The sequence below is a fragment of the Tenrec ecaudatus genome, chromosome 2 (genome assembly GCF_050624435.1).
Source record: "Tenrec ecaudatus isolate mTenEca1 chromosome 2, mTenEca1.hap1, whole genome shotgun sequence".
Classification (NCBI taxonomy): domain Eukaryota; kingdom Metazoa; phylum Chordata; class Mammalia; order Afrosoricida; family Tenrecidae; genus Tenrec; species Tenrec ecaudatus.
In genome coordinates this window covers 62,817,513-62,842,242 of record NC_134531.1, presented here as the reverse complement: position 1 = coordinate 62,842,242, position 24,730 = coordinate 62,817,513, and the positions used below count along the sequence as shown (strand labels likewise).

The following is a 24,730-nucleotide window of genomic DNA, read 5'->3' as shown; positions in this document are numbered from 1 at the left end:
ATTAAAAATGTGCTGAGAAACTCAGCTTATACTGGAGTATATACGGTATTGCATTCTTAATTAAAAGATGTACTTACACAAAAATTTAATCACCTAAAAAGGAACCACATTTGTCTATATTAAAATTCTAATTGTTCTTATTTTCCAAGAAAATTTCATGTATTTTTTCAAAGCTCAAAAATTAACTTTAGAAATAGTTGACCAAAAGTGGTACTAATGATTTCTACTTTTTCCAACCTCCATTGAGCATTGGGGTGCGATGATCACAAGGGCAGTAGTTCAAGCTAGAAGCAACTCCTCAGAAGATGAAGCTGCATATCCTTATAGAAGAAAGCCATGAGTCCAAGTAGACAGCAGTGGTTGGCGTCCCACCAAGTTGCATACTTAAAGTTAATAGTTTCCCAATGATAATAACCAATGAATATAGTAAACGGCTTTAAAATGACTGGGAAGGGTCAATATAAAAAACCATTAGATACGAAAATAATAATTTAAAATTTACCAAGGGTTCACAAGAGTGGGAGGGATGAGGGAGAGAAAAAAGATGAGTTGATACCAAGGCTCAAATAAAGTAAATGTTTAGTAATTAATGATGGCAAAATATGTACAAATATGTTTGATACAATTGATTATGGATTGTTATAAGAGCTCTAAGAGCCCTCGATAAAATGTTATCTTTTTAAAAAAGTTACACAAGAAAGCTATTCTAAAAAATTTGTTTTTGATTAAGGCTACCAAAACCATAGCTCTTAAAATATAACAAATAAAAATCCCGTGAATAAAAAACATCAGATATTAAAATGAATAATCATGGCTACTTTTTGTTTAATAAAGTACTTTCAGGGAACATGTTCTGGAAAAACAAACGTAATAATGTTTAAATTTACTAAGTAGGTTATGAAACTGGAAAAATTAGTTTCCTGGAAACTATCAAGGCAAAAATTACAAATCAAAACTTTTAGACCAGCCAATGACACTGTTCTAGTTCCAAATATGGTTGAGTTTTTAAATGATCCTTAATTAGTATTAGTAATTAAACCATTGGTCAATAGCCACACTTTTATCCTTTTATTAAATGTGAATACAGAAACAATTTACAGTCAAGAAAAACTGCTAATTCAAGTATTACCTTTTTTTTTAAACATTTTACTAGGAACTCACACAACTCTTATCACAATTCATACATACATCAATTGTGTAAAGCACATCTGTACATTCTTTGCCCTCATCATTTTCAAAGCCAATTCAAGTATTACTTGTTTACTTTCCTGATATTAGGATGAGTCATCGATTTGAAGAAAATTGTGTTTTGATGAGTTGTTAATTTAGGAAAATAATAAAAGTTGCCGAATTTGTGAATATTAATAATAAAACATGAATATGAAACATTTTAAGGTTACTTGAGTATGAACATAGTTCAATTACAGACTATAACGAGAAATTAAGTTTAAATAGAATAGTGTACAAAATTATTTATTCTCTCAAATTGCTTAAGAGCAAACGGTTTTTGCTATTTCACCCACAGATTACACTAACACACACACGCAGTTTCTAAAAGTTTGATGAAAGACTGGAGTCTTAAAAGCTAGTGAGCCTTTATCTATGATGCAACTATCTTCTCTCCCCGTTTCGAGGGAAATGTGGCAAAAATCAAAGGCACATGGTCTGGTGGACTAAGGATCAAGAGAACACCAGTCTCCAAGACTCAGAAACCAGAAGAACTAAATGGTATCTAGAGACCACTATCAGCTGCTCTGATAGGATTCACATTAGGAGAACTACAATAAGAATGGGAGAAAAATGTGGCCCAAATCTCAAGAGTCATGGAGACCAGGCTTTCTAGGCAGATAGAGACTGGTGGAACGAAAGACAATAGTCCTTGGATACCCTTCAGGTCTAAAACTGGACGTGCCCCTGTGGCTCAATTTTCAGCCAAATAACAGAGAGATCTATATGGAGAATAGTAACATTGTTGATGTGCACACACCTTTAAGTAATAAACCACTAGTGATCAAGGGGACAGCACTTACCCAAGGAAAAAAAGTTTGGGGAAAAAATGAGGAATGAAGACAGGAAACTCATGAACTTAAGATGGGTTATGTTATATTGACAAGATTTCAATGAATGGAATAAAAAACAGAATATGTCTTGAGTTGAGAAATGTAAAACTGATGATCTGTTCTATAAACCTTCACTCTGATTAACAATTTTTTAAGTTCTCATAAACATGAAATTAAAAGTTAATGAAAGCTTTCCATGAATCTTTTGAAAGCCTCTGATATATACCTATCTATCTGTAAGCTGCATTTTAAAAATCTGTTACTACAGATACAAGGGTTTTCTAATAATTGATTACAAATAATTTCACCAGTCTCAATAAAAACTTCCAAATGGTATCATTTAGCAGTTAATTCAGAAAAGAAAGGCTCAAATTAAACCAGTTGTGTATAAATTTTGTGACAAGCCATATCATCCAGGAAATAGAGAGGTCAGCATCCTACTAAAGAACAGCAACAGAATTTTCGTATTCAAGTGTAAAAAGCATCACTGTTGACTTTCCTTCTTCATATAATATTATCCATTTACAAGGAGACCTAGGGGTTTAACATTCACAAGTGACTCAGAAAAAGGGGCCTGGGTAATATGCTTCCCAATTATCAGTCATTTAAAAAATAAATTAAAAAAAAAAGTCATTGACAGCCTTATTGAATATAGTTTTAGTGTGAAGCACATGGGATACCATGAGTTGGAATTGGCCAGATGGCATTACTAGTACCACATACTTGTACAAAGTAGTAAGTGTTCTTCCATCCACCTAGCTTTAAAAACAAATGTGATATGTTGTGGTGCAACGCAATTATTTGGTATGACTCTTCTATCCATATCTTAATAACTACCACTAAGTGATTACGTGGGTTCATGAAAATTAAGGCCTCAGTTTTGGCATTCCACTGAGTCTAAGAGTAAGCCATTTCAGAAACAGGAACAGAGGTACTATTAACCACGAAGAAAGAATCAACAGCAGATCATTGTTTGAAGTGGTAAAGTCAGCAGAGGCAGCAGCATCAAGACCATGAGACAGAGTAGAACAGCATACTGACCCTAAATAATCGAGTAAATCTACCCTCTTTTGAGTTTCTGAAACTGTAAATCTTCATGGGAGCAGAAAGCCTCATCTTTCTCCATGAAAGCAATTGGTGGGTTTGAACTGCTAACCTTGTGGTTAGCATCCCAATTCATAACCCAACTATGCCACCAGGGATCCTTTATAACCTGTTAGCTTCCCTAGTAAACCCTTACAGTAGACCCCCTTGCCAGATTACTTTTCTGCAGCACCCAATCTATATGGCAATGTAACAGGTACCCCAGGGAACTGTTCTCAGTAGTGACTCTCCTTGTAACATCTCTCCTGGTTTCACTGCCCAGAGATAGCATCAGACTGGCTACTTGCACTCAAGACCACAAAGTATCTTCCTGCCAAAGATAATACAAAATTCCTCACCACGTGATCACTAACTGAGATAGATATACAAAACAGTACTTGGCAGATTAAAGAGGTTGACAAAAATATTATCAAGAAACTTCTTTAACAAGATATTTCCGAATAGAAATATTTCTAAATACTCTTGGTTAGAGTTCCACAGTATCATCTTCATTATACATATTGCTAACCAGCTACTGGCAATACAGTCTGTTAACCACTCCCTTAAAATTAGCCAACGTCTTTAAGAATTTAAAATTTTTCATTTGGTAGAATGGAAATCAGCAATAAATATTGAAGATTACAAACACATTCAATTGGTGGCAATGATTATTGGTGATATAAGCACCATGTGATTTGTCATTTATATCACTGAATTGTACACCTGAAAATGCTTATTATGTTATATATAACTTTGCAAAAAAAAATTTACCTGAGTGGAGGGGGTACTCCATAAAAACAAAACAACCAACTTATACCTCTGCAAGAAATATAATGTACAAATATTCATTCTAACTGGGAAAACTACATACACAAAACCACTCTACATTAGGTTTGGGCTGGGTCAAATTATGCCACAACAAATGAGTTCAGAAAAAAGCGTGATGTTCTGAACTTCAGAATTACCCAAAAAGGACTGTGGGCCTGCAGTTAAGGTATTTTAGCAGATGTTAATAAAGTTGCTCTTTTAGTATAAGTTGAGTGTAAACACAGATTGCAATATTTAGGAAATTCAGTCTGATAATGAATGGTCCTCAAAGGGTCATTTTGAAAATGTTACAGTGAATGGAGATGCCAGGAAAGGATGGATGATACGTAGTCATATGAAAGTATCTTGTACGACATTATGTCATCCAGTCAGGATGATAAAACTACTACAGTTCCTCCAGAAGAATGTATTTCAAAGGATGGCATTGAATCTGCAGCTCCGGAAGAGGGACATATCTGATTGGAGCACACAGGAGCAGATGAAAGGGGAGGAAGAGAGAGTGGAGCACATCCTGGTCCACCAGGCCATGAGGACGATGCTCCCAATTAGAGCAGCCAGTCCACAGAGAGAACCACATAGCCAGCCCCACTATGAGACATGAAGTCCCTCACTAGCCTTACAGGAAACAACACTGGAGACACAGTGTGGGAATTGTGCCCGATCTAATCCCACCATACCGAGGCAAAACACTAAGGAGGTGCAACAGAACAGCAAGGGAACGGCGTGGTGAGATTCCCCAGGGAATGCTGAAGGTGGACTCTGGGGCCAGGGCGTGGTACCCCAACAGACTGGACTGGAAAATACTCCTAAAGGCCAACAAACAGTCCTTGAACTAACTACAAGCTTTTCTTTTGTTATTGTGTTTTGTTTTGTGTCATTGGTTTGTTGTTGTCTTGTTGTATATTGTTGCTTGGTTTTGCTGTCTTGTTTTTGTGCATTTAGTATCTCCGTAGGTCTGTCTAAATAAAATAGGCTGGATGAACAATCTGGAGGAGAAAACAATGGGACTGAGTTCGGGGGGACAAGGGAGAGGGGGAGGTGGAGGAAAGGTAGTGTTGTTAACAAACCCAGGGACAAGGGAACAACAAGTGATCCAAATCGGTGGTGAGGAGGGTATAGGAGGCCTGGTAGGGCGTGATCAAGGGTAAACCAAAGGGAATTACTGAAACCCAAATGAAGACTGAACTGAGCATGATAGTGGGACAAGAGGAAAGTAACAGGAAATAGAAGAAAGAGCTAGGAGGCAAAGGGCATTTATAGAGGTCTAAATAAAGGCATGTACATATGCAAATATATCTATATATGGGGATGGTGAAATAGACCTAGGTGCATATATTTATAGGTTTAGTATTAAGGTAGCAGAAGGATATTGGGCTTCCACTCAAGTACTCCCTCAATGCAGTAATACTTTCTTATATTAAATTGGCACTCTATGATACTCACCTTCAGGTACCAGGTATCAAAAAACAAAAAATCATTATCATTGTGTGCTCACCTCCATGATACAATCGCTGAGGACAAATGGGTGTATAAGCAAATGTGGCGAAGAAAGCTGATGGTGCCCAGCTATCAAAAGATATAGTCTGGGATCTTAAAGGTTTGAAGGTATACAAGCAGCCATCTAGCTCAAAAGCAACAACAAAGCCCACATGGAAGAAGCACACTCGCCTGTGCAATCATGCAGTGTCAAAGGGATCAAGTTATCAGGCATCATCAGAACAAAAAAATCATATAATGAATGAGGGGAGGGAGTGCAGAGTGGAGACCGAAAGCCCATTTGTAGGCCACTGCACATCCCCTTATAGAAGGGTTTCAGGAGACGAGCAAGTCAGGGTGCAACTTTCCTCTAGTTCCTAGTTCCTCCCCCCTCACCACTATCATGAGCCCAATTCTACCTTACAAATATGGCTAGACCAAAGGATGCACACTGGTACAGATAAGAACTGGAAACACAGGGAATCCAGGATGGATGATCCCTTCATGACCAGTGGTGTAAGTGGCGATACAGGGAGGGTGGAGGAAGGGTGAGTTGGAAAGAGGGAACCGATTACAAGGATCTGCATGTGACCTCCTCCCTGGGGGACAGACAACAGAAAAGTAGGTGAAGGGAGACGTCAGACAGGGCAAGATATGACAAAATAATAATTTATACATTATCAAGGGTTCATGAGGATGGGGGGAGTGTGGAAGGAGGGGGGAAAATGAGGAGTTGATGCCAGGGTCTTAGGTGGAGAGCAAATGTTTTGACAATGAAAAGGGCAATGAATGTACAGATGTGCTTGACACAATTGATGTATGTATGTATGGATTGTGACAAGAGTTGCATGAGCCCCTAATAAAATAATTTTTTAATTACTAGTTATCTGAGAATAAAACCTACCTCTGTGAACAGCTACATGCAGTTTTATACTATAATCTTTTCCACTCAAGGCCATTGAGTTGATCCATCCAGTAAATTAAACTTTTTTTGTTAACTTTACCAAGAGTTCTTTCTCCATTTAAAATATTTTGCCACACGTGGCAATGTCCCTTCTAGCATTATTTTAGTTGGAAACACACCTATATCAATCAATATGCTTTTGTATACTGACCCCTGTTAAATTCAGACAGCCTGTTTTGCAAAAATTTAAAGACCAATGCTCAAATTCACATGAAATTTTAAGCCAAGACAATCCTGAAAAAGAATAAAATACAATTCCCAGTTTCAACATTTCCTTCAAGTAAGATTAATCAAATCTGTGCGTTGCTAGTATAAGGTTCGTCATACAAAACCAAAACCAATCTAGCAAAAGTTGATCAATTCTGACTAGTGGCAACCACATGTTTCACAGAACTGAGCAAGATAGGATTTTCAATGGCTGTGACCTTTCTGGAATAGATCACAAGGTCTTTCTTTCAAAACAAGTCCTGATGGAGTTCTGGGTTACAACTTAACTGCCAACCACAAGGTCAGCAGTTTGAAACCATCAGCTGCTCCTAGGGATAAAGATGAGGCTTTCTGTTCCTATGAAGATGTATAGCCTCAGAATCCCAAAGGGCCAGTTCTATTCTGTTCTACAGGATCTCACTATGAGTTGGCAGTGAGAGTTCTTCCAAAGTGTCTCAAAACAAACAAGTGTCTTAGGGTAGATTCGAACTGGCCACCCTTCATTTTGTAGCTAACTACTAACTGCTTATGCCGCCAAGAGATTACATATAGACATAAATAGCAATTGTACAGAATTAAGACTCCAAAAATAAATCTATGGTAAAAGTGGAAGGCTCTCAAGGAGCTGGAATGACACCGTAGTTACAGCAATAAGCTTCAACAATATTTCATTCTGTAGTACACGAGTACACTCTAAGTTGGAACTAACTCAGTGGCACCTAACAAAAACAATGGTTAACTGATGTCCAACAAGGCTGGAGTTCAAGTATGGAGGAAGAATAGTCTCTTTAACAAATGGTGCTTGAACAACAGAATCCGAAACAATGAATATGGACCCTCTCCCCTCATGCCATATAAGAAAAGCAACTCAAAATACATCAATGATCTAAATACAAAAGACCATAAATTTCTTAGACGAAAACAAGCAAATCTACAAGACCATTAATTTGGCAATGAATTTTCTAGAATAACAAAAATCTAAGGAAAAGAAAAATAAGCAAATTGTACTTCATCAAAATTAAAAACTGCTGCAATCAAGAATGTGAAAGGCAACCTAAAGAACGGGGATAAATGTGCAAATCAAGGACTCATATCTAGAATAAATAATTTCTGTAAAAAACAGACCAAAAATGACATGCAGAGTAAGCACATGAAATGATGCTCATCTCGTTAGTTATTAGAGAAAGGCAAATCGAAAGTACAAGCAGATAGATATCACTTCACTCCCTCTAGGGCAGCTATTGTCAAAATAAAAAATAGCAATTGTTGGAAAGATGTGGAGAAATTACAACACTTGTGAATTGCTGGTGGGAAAATTTAATTGTGCAGAAATTTCAGAAAAGTTTCTGGCACTTCCTCAAAAAATTAAGCAATAGAATTTCCATGTTGTTGCAGTTATTGGGTACCACTGAGTCAATTTTGAACACAGGTGCATGTCTGTTGAGGAAAGGGGAGGGAAGGACTGAGGATGCCTAGAGGAACATTAGGAGGGGGTGTCTTTAATGGTGTGTAGCAGATGAGCAAAATAGAACTAGGGCATCTGGAGGTATCCCGGGAACTCAGGCTGGGTACCGTGAAACACTAGGATCTTCAAGGTGCCCAATAAGCTTCAGAGGCTTCAGTGAAACGCCATGTGAGAACTCCACTGGGTGAAGTGGATCTACCTCAGACACACTTGTAACCTGAAGACCTAAGCCAGAAAATACTTGGTGTCAGAGGAAGCAGAAGACAGCTGGACCAGGTGGTATACTGTTGGATGGTGGACAAACAAATCCTTGCTACATAAACACCCTATACACTATATTAAGATATGTATTATTCCGGCAATCCTGTGAAGGTCATTTTGTTATACATTGCTAATGCTTGTTCATATTTCAGAGGTGTGTTGCCACTGGTGTTCACCCTTTTGAAGTTATGAAACCCAAGGACGCTGTGCCAATAAGGAAAGCAAATAGAACAAGGGTTGAGGGGGTGGGCGCAAAAAAAAGGGGGAAATGATATCAAGGAGTCCAGGAAATAAAATTATGTTTGGGGACCGACTACAGAAGCAAATGTATAAGTGTTTGACATAATTAAACTATGGAATGATATGACATAACTCCCAAGTTACAGCAAATTAAAAGGAAAAAGCACAGATCTAGGAATGGGTTTTGGGCTAGCACTAAATCCTAGTTCCAACTTAGGAACAATTAGTTCTCACATCGTGGCCCTGCTCAATACTCACCCTCAAGAAGGGAGCACAGAAGATACGGGTGCTATAGCAAAATGTGGTGAAGAATTTCGATGGTGCCTGGCTATCAGATAATATAGCATCTGGGGTCTCAAAGGTTTGTCTCCAAACAAGCAGCCATCTAAGAGATGTCAACCACATCCACGTGGAAGAAGCACTCATCATCGGTCATGGAAAGATTGGAATCCACATAATTTGAATTCCAAGGAGGGATCAGTATCAGAGACTAAATTATGGGAGCCTAAAATTCATTTGTGGAACTACATAGGAAATAAGTCTCCAGAGACCACCCCCTGTCTAAAATTGAGGGATGTGAGTAAAGGGGTCACTAAACAGATTACTTGGGAGAGAGGAATATAGATCAAAGACATAAATCTGACCAGAACAGTTAATAATTTGTAAGTAGGTCCCTCTATGATGCAGGCTAGACCTGATCTGGTTTCTAAAATGTTCTGTATTTTTGGTTTATATTGTTTGGTTTGGTTTCTATTTGTTCATAGTACAGTGTATTTCAGAAGTATTATGTCAATGAAGGTCACGTTCTTGAAGTTTTTCCGTTTTTCTGTATATGAAACCCAGGCTTGATGAACCTTTAAGAACAGCGAGTAGAATAAGAGGTTTGGGGTATGGTGGGGTGGGGGTAGGGGGAAAAAGGAGATAATGTCAAGGAGAGTTCATGCAGAAAAAGAATGATTGGAAATTGATTGTGATAGATAGCAATTTTACAATTCTACTTGATGTGAGTAAAATATGGAATGATTTATTATAAGTTTTCTTTTTTTAAAATCATTTTATTGGGGCTCGTACAACTCTTATCACAATCCATACATACATCAATTGAGTAAAGCATCCTTATATATATTATAAGCATTAAAACCCAACTAATATAAGAGAAAGAGGGTGCAGCAACAAGATTCCCCCAAAGATCTAGTGGCCCTACCCCTAGACCCTTGCTTTTGAGGGCCCCACTGTGATGCCTGGCAGTGCAGCAGAGAGTCTCTGAAACCAAGGGGATTTATTCATGGTAAACACATGGTCCCTTTAAATCATCTCAGTTCACCAAAGCTCAAAACCCCACATACATGAAATCAATAATATCTCATAGTGAGACCCTACAAGACAGAAAAGAAATGTCCTTGCTAGGATTGCTATGGCTATACATCTTTACAGAAGCAGACTGCCTGCATCTTTCTCTAGCAGAACAAGGTTAAAAACATTGCCCTTTTGCTTGACAACTGAGCACGCTTTAACCACAAGACCATCAGGGTTAACCTCGTTTATCTATAAAAACAAACCTCACTGTCATCAAGTCAACTTGAACTCAAAGAAACCCTGTAAGACAGAGTAGAACTGCTTCTAGGTTTCTGGGATGGTAACTTTCTCCAGCAGGCAACCCACTATACCACCAAGGCTCAATGTCCTGACCAATTGGTCTTGAATTAGCTTCTATAGCATCCTTCACCAAACAGTCCTCCCAAAAGAAAATTCCCCCACTAGCATGTGTACCTTGGTGCCTAAAGGGTGAACTATTTGTAGTAGGTATGAAGAGAAAAACATGTGTAGCACTGGCATCCTCATAGGTGTGCACGAGTCCTCTCAATTGTGGTAATGAGAAGCAGGAAGCGCTGTGGATCAGAAGTCACAGGGAAGGTAGGCTGTCATGCAACTATCAAATAGGTGATGTCGTTTGATGGCAAACCATCAAATAGGTGATTTCCAAGACATTATTAGCTATATGTTTAAAGGTCAGAGGGAAAGGTATATTAAACATGTGTTTTGTTTGGTTTGATTTAAAATGCGTAATTTAGAGCTTTTAAATTAGAAAAACATGACACACGACCTTCTATTTGTACTTCTGCTCTTGGCCACACAAAAGGTGAACATGCCTTAAATAAAATATTAAATAAAGTACCTAAATAGCATATTTTATGAAAACCAAAAATAACTCACTGCCATCAAGAAAATTCTGACTCAGGGCAACCCTATAGGGCAGGATAGAACTGTCCCTATGGGTTTTTGAGACTGTAACTTTGATTGGTGGTTTAAAACTGCTAGTGGTTCCAAACAACCAGCCATGTGGAGAGAGAAAGCGTTCTACTTCGGTAAAGAGCTACAATCTCAAAAAAAAAAAAGTGTTGCAGCCACATAAACCCACACAGGAAGTTCTGACCTGACAAGAGTAAGCATCTCTGCCCTTTTGGCTTGCTGCACGATGCCATGGCGGTTGGCAAGAACAAGCGCCAAAAAAGGAGCTAAGAAGAAAGTGGCTGATCCATTTTCTAAGAAAGATTGGTCTGATGTGAAAGCACCAGCTATGTTCAATATAAGAAATATTGAGAAAAAACTAGTCACCAGGACTCAAGGAACCACCATTGTATCTGATGGCCTCAAGGGCTGAGCTTTTGAAGTGAGTCTTGCTGATCTGCAAAATGATATGGTTGCCTTTAGAAAATTAAATTAATTACTGAGGCTGTTCAGGACAAAAACTGCCTGACCAACTTCCACGGCATGGACCTTATGCGGAACAAGGTATGCTTCATGGTCCAAAAATTGCAGACCATGATTGAAGCTCATGTTGACATCAAGACTACCGATGGGTATCTACTTCGTCTGTTCTGTGTTGGTTTTACTAAAAAACGCAATAATCAGATTCGGAAGACCTCTTATGCTCAGCACCAGCAGGTTCGCCAAATCCAAAAGAAAATGATGGAAATCATGACCCATGAGGTGCAAATGACTTAAAAGAAGTGGTCAATAAATTGATTATAGACAACATTGAGAAAAACATAGAAAAGGCTTGCCAGTCTATTTATCCTCTCAATGATGTGTTTGTAAGAAAAGTAAAGATGCTGAAAAATCCCAAGTTTGAATTGGGAAAACTCATGGATCTTCATGGTGACAGTAGCAGTTCTGGAAAAACTACTGGCGATTAGACAGGTGCAAAAGTGGAACGAGCTGATGGCTATGAGCCACCAGTTAAAGAACCTGTTTAAAATTCAGACTTAATGTTAACAAATAAAAGATCTTGTGGAAAAAAAAAAAAAAGAGTGAGCATCAACTCACTGGCACTGTTTGGTATATTTTATCTAAGTATTTATCAGACAATGAGACCCTTGCTTTTTCTTTTTCTCTTCCACTTTATATTGTGAATTTGGTAATGGTTTACAGAGCAGGTCAATTTCACATTCAACAATGCATAATTTTGCTTCATCTCATTCACTGCAACCCCCTCAATGTATCACTACTTCCTATTTCCAGTTTCCACTCTTTTATAGCCCTTTGAATTTTGTCCTTGAGTAGACTGATGCCTTTTTTAATCTCACATGCTTGATTCTAAGGTGAGTGTTTATGTTATTCCCCATATAAACCTATTGCTTTACTGAAAATTGACCCAAATGGGTGAGTTCAGTTACAGCATGAGTTTTAAATGAACATTTGCAAAGTCAAACTTAAAAATAAAACACAAAATAGGAGAGATTTTTTGGTACATTTTCAAATTTTTTATTCAACCACTTAAACTTTTCAGGAGAAGTTTCATGTATTAAAAATAGGTACAACTGTTAATCTCCACTATTATATTTACCTTGTGTTTCCAGATTTTAGGGATCCCCTTTAATATATTAATATAGTGCTGTGTATTAGGCACTGAGCTGCCACTAGGTCCATGGTTCAAATCCACCAGCTGCTTTGTAGAAGATGAGCCTGTCTGCTTATCTAACTATTTTTAGTCTTGGAAACCCTATATAGGGTCGTTATGAGTCAGAATGGACCTGAACACCTATTTGTTGGGGTTTTGTCTATCTATAAGGAGGCCTTGTGGGGCTTCCATGGAGCTGCCATCCAAAAAGTCAGCAACTCAAATGCACCAGATACTCCAAGAAAGAAAAATGAGGGGACAATCTGTTTCCATAAAGATGTACAGTCTTGGAAATCCTGTAAGGTAGTTCAACTCTACTACAACAGGTACTATAAGGAGGAAGTAGCTGGACAGCAGTGGGAAGGTAGTTATTTGTGTTAATAACTGTGTTTTTTCCAAACTTATGGTGGAACCTAGTACTTTTAATCTAATGCTTTGCACTTCTGGAGATGGAAAAAAAGCATATTGACTGTAATTTCCTGAAAATATAACTAACATTCCAGAAGTATCCTATAACTTCTGACTTTTCAGACCCACTGTATTCTGGACCAACAGACTCTGAGCTGTCCCATGCAACTTCAGCTCTTACATGAGAATTGAATTTACACCCCAGTGAGGAAGAAAAGTATCAGAGGTAGGCATTATGTAAATGTGTAAAACGCACACAGACAATTCTAACCTAGTGAGTTTGGCTTTTGAATTTGCTGTACACCCTGGTAGCTAACAAAATCTAGTAAAACATTATTTCTTTCAAAAAGGTAACAAAAAAGGGTCCTTGTGGTGCTAAAACTATTCTTTATCTTGACAATATTAATTTACCATCCTCTTCATAGTACTGCTTTAAAAGACTGCAAAATGTTAAACCATTGGGGGGCACTAGGTAGAAAGATAATTACGGACTCTGTAGATTTCTTAAAACATCATGTGAATATCTAAAGTTACCTCAGAATAAAACTCTTAATTACACTTCACCCACATTAATATATATCTACTCTCTTGTTCGTCATTTGCCTTCCCAATAAGAGGGAGGTTGGTTAAAAAGGATGGCAGCACACAATCCTTGAGGGCGATGTTCCTGCTCAGAGCAGTTAATTTCCAGAGATGACTGCAGGGGTGGGTTCAGCTCGAGATGCAACTGCTCTCTACCTAGATGATAGCACTACAAAAGACAGAGTTGAAGACAACAACTTGAGGGGCGGGGGAGGGGCGGAGTGCAGAGGCAGGGGTGGTGGTGCTATGTGCAAATGACCAGTGATAGGAGTGAAGCCAAGAAGTTCCCAAAGAATCCCAATCATAGACTTCTGACTAGGGGGAGGGGGCAATACTTGGCACCCATCTGAACTGGTTGGGGATTACTCACAAGGGGGCTACACTGAATGTCTATTAAAGGTGTAACTGGGAATAAAAAGTGTTCTAAAATTGGTGGCGAGGAGTGTGTAGCTTTTCTGATTGTGCTGATCAATCAAATTGTATCTGAGAGGAATTACTGAAAGGTGAGTGATGGGTAACATAATAGTGGGGTAGAAGGAGAGAAAAAAAAACATACAAACATGTTTATTTGTTGATACATGTATATACCTATATACTCGAGTATAAACCAACCTGAACATCATCCGAGGCACCTGATTTTACCACAAAAACTGCATTAAAATGTGCTGAAAAGCTTATAAACGAGTATATACAGTACATGCAAAGGCAACAAGGAAAATAGACTTTGGGCCTCTACCTAAATCTTATCTCAGGTACAAGAATGGTTTGTTCTAATAATGTAACCCTGTATAATACTCACTTTCCTGACAGTCGCTAAAGATAAAATGATGCATAAGCGAATGTAGTGAAGAAAGCTGATGGGGCCCTATGAAACAAGTGGCTATCTGCAGGGAAGCAACAAAGCCCACATGGAAGAAGCACACCAGCCTGTTCGATTATGAGGTATTAACAAGAAGAGGTATCAGAAGTTCAAAAACAAGCAACCAAATATATGTGAAGGGTTGTGGATATAGTGGAGACCCAAAACCCACCAGCAAGATAAATGGACAGTCCCTCTCAGAAGGACCACATGGAAGGGATGATAAATCCAGGGTGCAGCAAGGCACTGAAGAACCACATAACTATCTTGTAGTTCTTTAATACTTTCTCCCCTTACTATTATGGTTTTTATTTTTACCTCAATAAGTATATTAAATTTGTGTGTGTGTTCATTTGTGCAATAGTTTATTGTGCCAGCCTGGCCGATAAACACAAGTAGGATTAATTGAAGGGCGGAGGGATAAATGGCTCAGTGAGCCTCACCTTGCTTGTTCTGTGCCTCAGTTTAAAGGGGTACACTACCTGTGGGATGCCTAGCCTGTGGACTGTGTCGCTCTAAGTTGAGGTCCCTTTAAGCCCACATGATTGGAATGTTCATCTCTGGAGCTGGGGACCGACAGCTGGTGACAGTTGGTGACTGGCCTTGCTGTTTGCTGCCTGGGTAGATATAGCCCAGCTCTCTCTACAGAAAGAGACTGGCAACTGGCGGCTCTCAAGCCTTTAAGGACTGCTAGCCTCTCACTGCTTTATAATTTAACTGTTAATTTCTTGTATTATCTATCTGTACATAATTTATCGGTTCATTTCTTGTATTATATATCTTTATAAATATATTTATATATAATTACTAGCAATCTGGTTTGTCTCTCTAGAGAACCCTATCCAACACAATTTGTATATTTAATATCTTTTGGTACAAGAAAGTCCAGATAGATCACCTTTCAAAAAGAGTAACAGGGGTAACGGTTCCTTGGGGTATGGGAAAGGGGGGTGGGAAGGAAGCTGATAGTATTGATGATTATATAATTCCACCTCACAGGATTGAATAACAATTGTAGGTGAATGGATATATTGGATTGTGTAAGATATGATAAATAAAAGGAGAAATGATTAATCAATTAACAATAAATTTTAGTACAGAACTCAAAAGAAAACGATGGTGACACAGGGAAAGACAATGAGAAAGGCAGAAAAACAATCCCAAAAAGGTGTCTGTGCTGATGCATATAAATTTTGGAGATGAATACTAGAATTTCTATTTTTATTTTATTAAAAGTAAAATTCTATAAGTAGTTTTATTTAAAAGTACATTATTCTATCAAAGTATTATGTTCTTTAATAAAAGTCTAAAAATGTTTTGTAAAAAACAATTATATTCACAAAAAATAAATAAACGTTTATATTTATATAAAATGTTATATTAAAATATTTTAATATAAAAACCACTTTAGTCTATAAAATATCTTTATTAAGAGTAAAATTTTACTTTTATTTTAAAAATTCTATTTACATCCTAGAGAGAATTTTAATTTATTTTCTCTAATAATTAAATTATTGGGTCACCAAAATATTTATGATATACCTAGTTATCGTATAATGGTATCTAATTGCTGGTAATTAATGTATGCAGAACAGAAAAAAAAACAGAAATAGTTTTAAAAAAATAGGGTTTTCAAGGCTGTGACCTTTCAAAAGCAGATTTCCAGGTCTGTGTTCTGAAGTTTCTGGATAGTTTCATATCAACAACCTTTCCGATAGTAGTAGAAAAATTATCCTTGGGGCATCATAGAGGGGAAAACAAGTGTTTTTAGTAGAAGCAAGGATATTTCAGTGTGGTATAATAGATGACAGAATGCATTTAAAAGCCCAGAAAGGATTAGAGAACTATAAAAACCAAACCAAACCATGGTCATTCATAGCTACAACCCTAACTCACTGAATGTTTCTAACTCAGTGATCCTATAGGATAGAGTAGAATAGCCCCAGTGAGTTTTCAAGGTTGTAAATCTTTAAGGGAGCAGAAAACTTTGTCTTTCTCCTAAAGAACAGCTGCTGGATTTGAACTCGTTAGTCAAATGCATAACCCATTACATCACCAGTGGTTCTAAGCAATTCTATGAGGGGACTTCAAAAACTTCATGAGATGATTTTTTTTTTAATAGAATTTTTCCAATGGAACTTTGTGAAGCTCCTTTCCATGCTTGAACTCTAACTGACCATGAGAAATCCAGTGAATAAAGTGCTTCTACTTTATTCTACAATCATTTGCAATTATCATATATAAAACAGACCAATATTACATTTTCTAACTTTCTAGAAGTTATGGACATAAACTGCCAAAAACGTTTTTAAAGGGTCCGAATATTCAAGTAATTTTAACATCTTAACATCTATATTACATTACTTTGACACGTCAGTAAAATAAAGATGAGATCACTTATCAAAATTATACACTGCTTAGAGACACAGATGAAGCTTTTGATTCCTGTAAAGAGTTACAGTCTTGGACACTCACAGGGGCTGTTCTACCCTGTCCTATATATGGTCACTATGAGTAACTATGGGAGTAAATTTGGTTTGTAAAGACATATCTTTATACTAAACTTCTTTGCTCAAAGATTGGTGTTAACATTTTTTGTAAATTGTTATTTTAAAAACTTTATTCCTGCTGTGTCTAAAGTTACAATCAATCACCTAGAATAAACAGATCTATAAAAACACTTTTCGGTTGTATGAACTCTGGGTTTCCATGCTTCTTTGAACGTAATAACTATTTTTCTATCAGATCTATTTTTTTTAATCTTTGGAATAGCATTTCCTTAAGGAAATTATAGGAGCCCTAGTGATATGGCATAGCTAGATACAAGTTGGGCTGCTAACAGAAAGGTCTGCGGTTCAAAGTTGCCAGCCACAACTCAAGAGAAAGATAAGGCTCTCTACGTTTGCAAAAATTTACAATCTCAGAAACTCAGAGAGGCTGTTTTACTTTATCCTATAGGGTCGCTATGAGTCAGAGGCAACTCGATGGCAGCTGACTTTGGAAACTATATACCTCAAAATATACTTAAGAAAATGATTATGTATAGAGAAACATTAATAGTCAGGAAACCTAGGTTTACATTTCTAATCTCACTTCTGTCACTAGCAAACCGAATGACCAGCAGGGTTTTCACTTCAACAATTTCCTATTAATTTAAATTAAAATAAAAAGGAGGCAGGTTTACTTAGACTTTATTATTCTTAGTCATTTTCAGTGACAAAATCCATGGACTATAAAGAAAAAGCATTCTGGGGGCACATCTTTCATTATTATCAAATTTATCTTTTTGAAATGTTACAATGAGGAGCTTCGGGTGACACAATTGGGTAGCAGGCAGTACTTATAAAATGTTAGTTACAAAGAGGGGGAAGGGGAAAAAAAGAACAGCTGATACCAAGGGCTCAACACAAAGTAAATGTCTAGAAAACATGATGGCAACACATGTACAAACTGACTTGATGCAAATCATGTATGGAGTGTTATAAGAGTTATAAGAGCCCCCAATAAAAAGATCTTTTAATTTAAAAAAATGTTACAAGGAAGGACGAGATCAAGGCCAATGTAACTTATAAATTAACAAAAGTAAGCCCTGAGGTATGTATAGAGGCAGAGAACCCTAAGGCAACATTTAATTTACTGTGTGCACACGTAGTGAGTTTATTATTATTATTTTATCCAAAATGGGTTTATTAGAATGGCTTCCCACTCATCTCGACTCAGGGTCGTCTTTTAGTGCTGCTTCTGTCTGAAGGAGCATCTTTCTGTGAGCCTTGCTTTTTCCTCCTGTAGGCTGACAGAGGACAGTAGAGCAGCCAACACACAAAACTACTGTTTGTGCGTGGCTAAAGACCGTGGTGATTTTATAGCAACCTGGGAATTTGACATCCATGAAGTAGGAATTGGGGCTCTGCACCAGGCGCTGCTTCTTTTGTTTTCTCTTCTCCTCTCCCGGAGAGGGGTGAAGGAGATCCTTTGTGAGAGGCATGATCGTCAAGCCAGAAAGGCATGAATTTATTATTATAATTACATAAGGCACCTAAATTATGGGCATTTAATGATATGCACAAGTGTTGTTACTATGCATCAGATGCTAAGAAGGAGCTTGAAAACTTCCTGGAAAAATTGAATTAAAGATTAACAGAGGTTTTCCACAAACTTTATGAAAGCCCCTCAGATAAGGAGACCTGCCCTAGTGACACAGTGGGGTTAATTGCTCAGCTGCTAATAAAAATCCACCAGCACTGTATGGGAGAAAGATATGTAATCTGCTTCAGTAAAAATTTGCAGTCTTGTGGGTGAACAAGTAAATGTGGTGAAGAAAGCTGATGGTGCCCGGCTATCAAAAGAGATAGTGACTGGGGTCTTAAAGACTTGAAGATAAACAAGCGGCCATCTAGCTCAGAAGCAACAAAGTCCACATGGAAGAACACACCAGCCTGTGTGATCGAGTGGTCCCAAAGGGATCAGTTACCAGGCATCAAAGAACAAAAAATCATATCATTGACTGCACACCTCCATGATAGGATCGCTGAAGACAAATGGGTACATAAGCAAATGTGGTGAAGAAAGCTGATGGTGCCCGGCTATCAAAAGAGATAGTGTCTGGGGTCTTAAAGGCTTGAAGGTGAACAAGCGGCCATCTAGCTCAGAAGCAAAAAAGTCCACATGGAAGAAGCACACCGGCCAGTGCGATCACGAGGTGCCAAGGGACCAGGTATAAGGCATCATGCAAAAAAAATATATGTGTGTATGTATGTGTATATATGTGTGTATGTATATATGTATGTGTATATATGTATATATATACCATATTAAATGAATGGGAAAGTGCAGAGTGGAGACCCAAGGCCCAAGTGTCGGCCAATGGAGATCCCCTCATAGAGGGGTTTAGGAGAGGAGATGGGTTAATTAGGGTGTGAGGTAGTACCGATGAAGAACACAGCTTTCCCCCAGATCCTGGATGCTTCCTCCCCCCAACTACCATGATCCAAATTCTACCTTGCAGGGCTGGATAGGACAGAGGCGGTACACTGGTACATATGAGGGCTGGAGGTACAGGGAATCCAGGGTGGATGATACCTTCAGGACCAAGGGTGTGAGGGACGATGCTGGGAGAGTGGAGGGTGAGTGGGTTGGAAAGGGGGAACTGATTACAAGGATCCACATGTGACCTCTTCCCTGGGAGAGGGACAGCAGAGAAGGGGGGAAGGGAGACTCCGGATAGCGCAAGATATGACAAAATAACGAGGTATAAATTACCAAGGGCACATGAGGGAGGGGGGAAAGGGGAGGGAGGGGAAAAAAAAAAAAAAGAGGACCTGATGCAAGGGGCTTAAGTGGAGAGCAAATGCCTTGAGAATGATTGGGGCAGGGAATGTATGGATGTGCTTTATACAATTGATGTATGTATATGTATGGATGGTGAAAAGAGTTGTATGAGTCCCTAATAAAATGTAAAAAAAGAAAAGAGGAGAAAAAAATGATTAGGGCAAAGACTGTACAGATGTGCTTTATACAATTGATGTATGTATATGTATGAACTGTGATAAGAATTGTATGAGCCCCAATAAATTGTTAAAATTTTTTTTAAAAATTGACAACCTTGGAGACTCTGAGGCAATTGTAGTCTGTCCTATAGGGCTGCTATTAGTCTAATTTGACTCAATAGCAGTGAGTTTATACTTAGCAGTTCAAGGAAGATGTTTTGTTTTTTTGTTATTTTTTAATAGTTTTATTAGGGGGAATATGTTTATAATTAGTGTTTTTCAGAGCTTAATCAGAAAGCAGCTAAGGAACAAGAAAGTTCAAGAAGCCATCCTCATGTCAATAAAGACACTGTTAAGGAGTAGAAGAAAAGTAGCAATTTGCGCATTTCTGCTTCTCTAATAAAAGATACTCAAGAGTTAAGTAAATTTTCTTCTACCCTTACTATTTCCACAGCCAGATAGTGACAGAGAGAGCAAGCACAAACCTCTCAGTGGAAATAAACATGCGTCTCTGTCCTCTCTTTTCTCCTTTTCCTAATTCATGGCGTAATGGTTGTGAGTTTGGCTGCTAACCACAAGGTCAGCAGCAATTCGAAACCACCAGCAGCTTTAGGAGAAAAACGAAGCTTCCTACTTTCTTAAAGAGGAAGTCTTGGAAACCCACCGGGGCAATTCCACCCTCCCCTACACGATTTGCCATGAGTGAGAATTGACTTGATGGCTTGTCTGTGTATGTCTTTGATGGTATCACCTTACTCTTACCCTGAGTCATAAGCTAACTGACTTGGTCAGAAGCCCTGGTCCAATTTCATAAGCTCTTCTAACATAATGTACTTGTCCCATTAAGTGCAACCTGTATCTTTGATGTAGTGATCTGCTGTCAATTACGATTCTGTACTAATTTCTTTCTCCTACTCAAGTCGTTTTTAAAGCTCTGTATTTCAGCAAACACTTAGATGCCATTAGGACCTTGTGTTAATGGTCTCCCTGAATGATTGATGGCTTCCTCTTTGTCCTGTTCAAGACTTAATGTTCTCCTTAAATTTTATTTGAGATTTGGGGTCTCTTTTGTACCCCTAAATAGTTATTTTCTTTCATCACACTTATTTCGTCCTTAAACTAAGCAAACAATCAGAGAAGCTGAAGTATATGAATGCAGCATCAGAATGGTAGGAAGACTTAACAATCACCACTAATATCAAATGACACAACCTTGCTTACTGAAAATGAGGGGGACTTGAAACATTTACTGTTGAAGACCAAAAACTACAACCTTCAGTATAGACTGCAACTCAATATAAAGAAAACATAAATCTTCACAAATGAAGTTGTCAAAGGATTAATTTTACTTGGATCCACTATTCATGCTCATGGAAGCAACGGGGGGGGGGGGGGAATGACATATTGCACTGGGCAAATCTGCTGCACAAGACTTCTTTTGAAGTATTAATGAGCAAAGATGCTACTTTGAGGAATAAGGTACATCTGTCTGATCCAACCCATGGTATTTTCAAATGCCTCAAATGCATGTGAGAGCTAGACCATGAAAAAGGAAGACTGAAAAAGAAATGGGGTGTTTGAACTATGTATGGTGCTGGTGAATATTAAAAAGTATCAGGGATTCCCAGGAGAACAACCAAGTCTTTCTTAAATGAAGTATAACCAGACTGCTTCTTAAAAACTAGGAGAGTAAGATTTCAGGTACTTTGTCTATGTTTTCTGGCGAGATCAAACCAACCCTAGAAAAGGATGTCCTACTTGGTAGAAAATCAGAGAAGAGGAAAATTCTCAACAAGATGGACTGACACTATGGCTGCATTGATGAATTCAAGCGTAACAACTGTGAAGATGATATATGAATGGGCAGAACCGACTCAATGGCGCCTAGCAACAACATGTGTTATGTATTACATAATATCCAAGTTAAACATCATGTTAATATCCACTATACATTCTGTGAAATGGGGCGTTGTGTGATTTGGACATGGTGTAAACAACTATTAAAATCTTGTGGGAACTCATTTCTGGTTGTCTTCTGATAGAGGTTGGAGGAATAGGCAGCAGTGTTGGGGTAAAGAGAATGGAGTTAAGTGAGGAGGGATTGTAGTGGCTGCATCCAGTCTCAACTGTTGTTCTGCCGCCCAGCCTACTTAATCTTGGACATAGCCTGAAAGCCCACTGTAAGAGCTCTGTCCTCTGCCTCCCTCACCAGCCTATATCCTACCCATGGTGCAATGGCGCAAAAGGTTAAGGGGAAAATAATACAGTGGAGAGAAGAACACTACATGAGACCACAAACACACATGGTCAAATATTGTCCAAATGGACAGTAAATGGTGCACACCTGTGTGTGTATCCCATTAAGACACTTATACATGTATATAATGATGTTAGAAATATAAGCATATGAATGTGCTCAGAAGACTACAGTGATAGGAACATCTCTGGGAGACAAAATTATAGTGGTTTCATTTTATATTTTTATATTTCATTATTTATTAATCATTTTCTTAGGGGCTCATAGACTCTTATCACAATCCATACATACATCAGTTGTGTAAAGCACATTTGTACATTCATTGCCCTCATCGTTCTCAAAACATGTGCTCTCCACCTAAGCCCCTGGCATCAAGTCCTCATTTTCCCCCTCCCTGCCCGCTCCCACCTCCCTCATGAACCTTTGATAATTTTTTTCCTTTTTTTTTCCCTCATCACCCCCTCCCACACTGGGTCAGTGAAAAAACTATCAGAGTAGTGGTATTTCACCAGTGGCCCACAAGGCCAGCAGACCCCGCCCGGTCCCCATCGCGGGGAAATGGAGGGGCGTCCTTGATAATTTCTAAATTAATATTTTGTCATATCTTGCCCTGTCCGATGTCTCCCTTCACCCACTTTTCTGTTGTCTGTCCCCTAGGGAGGAGGTCACATGTAGATCCTTGTAATTGGTTCCCTCTTTCCAACCCACTCTCCACCTACACTCCCAGTATCACCACTCATACCACTGGTCCTGAAGGGATCATCTGACCTGGATTCCATCTTTCCAGTTCCTATCTGTACCAGTGTACATCCTCTGGTCTAGCCAGACTTGCAAGGTAGAATTCGGATCATGATAGTGGGGGCGGGGAGATGGACATTTAGGAACTACAGGAAAGTTGTATTTTTTATTGTTTCTATATTGTACCCTGACTGGTTGGTCCCCTCCTGGAGATCCCTCTGCAAGGGGATCTCCAGTGGCCTACAAATGGGCTTTGGGTTTCCACTCCACCCCCTCTCATTCACTATGGTAAGATTTTTTGTTCCGATGATGCTTTATAATACCTGATCCCTTTGACACCTCGTGATCGCACAGGCCGGCGTGCTTCTTCCATGTGGGCCCTGCTGCTTCTGAGCTAAACAGCCTCTTGTTTACCTACCCCAAGTCCCCAGATGCCATATCCTTTGACAGCCAGGCACCATCAGCTTTCTTCTCCACAATTGCCCATGCACCCGTTTGTCTTCGGCAATCGTATCATGGAGGTGAGCACACAATGATATAATTTTTCTGTTCTTTGATGCCTAATAAATGATCCCTTCAGCACCTCGTGATCACACAGGCTGGTGTGCTTCTTCCATGTGGGCTTTGTTGTTTCTGAGCTAGATGGCCACTTGTTTACTCTCAAGCTTTTGAGATCCCAGAAGCTATATCTTTTGATAGCCGGGCAACATCAGCCCTCCCCACCACATATGCTTATTCACCGACTTTGTCGAGAAGGTGAGCATCATAGAATGGCAATTTAATAAAGTATTATTGCATTGAAGTAGTACTTGAGTGGAGGCCCATTGTCTTTCTGTTACCTTAATACTAAACCTATAAATATATGCATACATCTATTTCCCCATCCTCACATATATATTTGCATATGTATATGCCTTTATCTAGTCCTCTATAAATGCCCTATTTTTATATTTGAATTTCAGAATCAATCATAAAAGAAATTAAAAGTAATTGCTTTCGTCTTCTGAATCAAAAGCTACTCATTACTGGTGACTTCCAGACGTCCTATTCTAAAGTATCTCAGTCTATTTAAAAAAACGAGTTGACTTCTATTTAGAGACCATAGAAGGAGTCAAACTGCCCCATAGGGTTTTCAAAGCTATAAACCTTTAGGAAGCATATTGCCCCATCTTTCTTCCAGCAGAGCGAAATGGTGGATTCAAACCTGCAACATCTAGTTCGCAGGCATGCATCGAACAACTATGCCACCAGGGCTCCTTCATCTCACTTTACAGACATCTAAAGACAGAATTGATTGAAACAGCATTGATTTCAGTACCTAAAGTCAAGACCAGAAGGAAGATGACTCACAGAGTTTCTGGCTTGACAACTGGCTTTCAAAAGAACAATAAGCACCCTACATTGGTGATCAAATATCCATGACAAAGCAAACCACATCATTCTACAAAGTCTCTGCTGTTCTGCAGTTAGGCTCAAGACAATTAAATAAAACTTAGAAATCCTCAAGAGATCCATTTTCTGCGGTCAAGATCCTTATCTTTTTTTCCTAGAAGACTGAGGGTAAATCTATACTTCTTGTAAAAGGATACGCCACCATTCCTCTTAAATCATTTCCAAAATCTCCAGTGTTAGAGAAGCCTTATCAAAGTATTCTAGGTTGACAAGAACAATCATTTTCAGGTTACAAATTTCCTGTACTGACCCCCGATACACATATAAATTCCTCAAGATTCTAAAATTGATCTAATCTGAAATTCCAAGGGCATAACTTTTTAAAAAATCATTTTATTAGAGGCTCACACAACTCATCACAATCCATACATACATCAATTGTGTAAAGCACATTTGTATATTCATTGCCCTCATCATTCTCAAAACATTTGCTCTCCAATCCAAGGACACCATTATTAAAACG

The 24,730-nt window shown here is 38.5% G+C and overlaps 1 protein-coding gene and 1 pseudogene across 7 annotated transcripts in view; one reads left to right on the top strand and one right to left on the bottom strand.

Annotated features, from left to right (window-relative positions):
* ERBIN (erbb2 interacting protein) overlaps positions 1 to 24,730 on the bottom strand; it is a 153,124-nt gene that overhangs the window by 112,785 nt on the left and 15,609 nt on the right. The window lies entirely within an intron of this gene.
* Positions 11,066 to 11,781, top strand: LOC142440820 (small ribosomal subunit protein eS1 pseudogene; annotated as a pseudogene).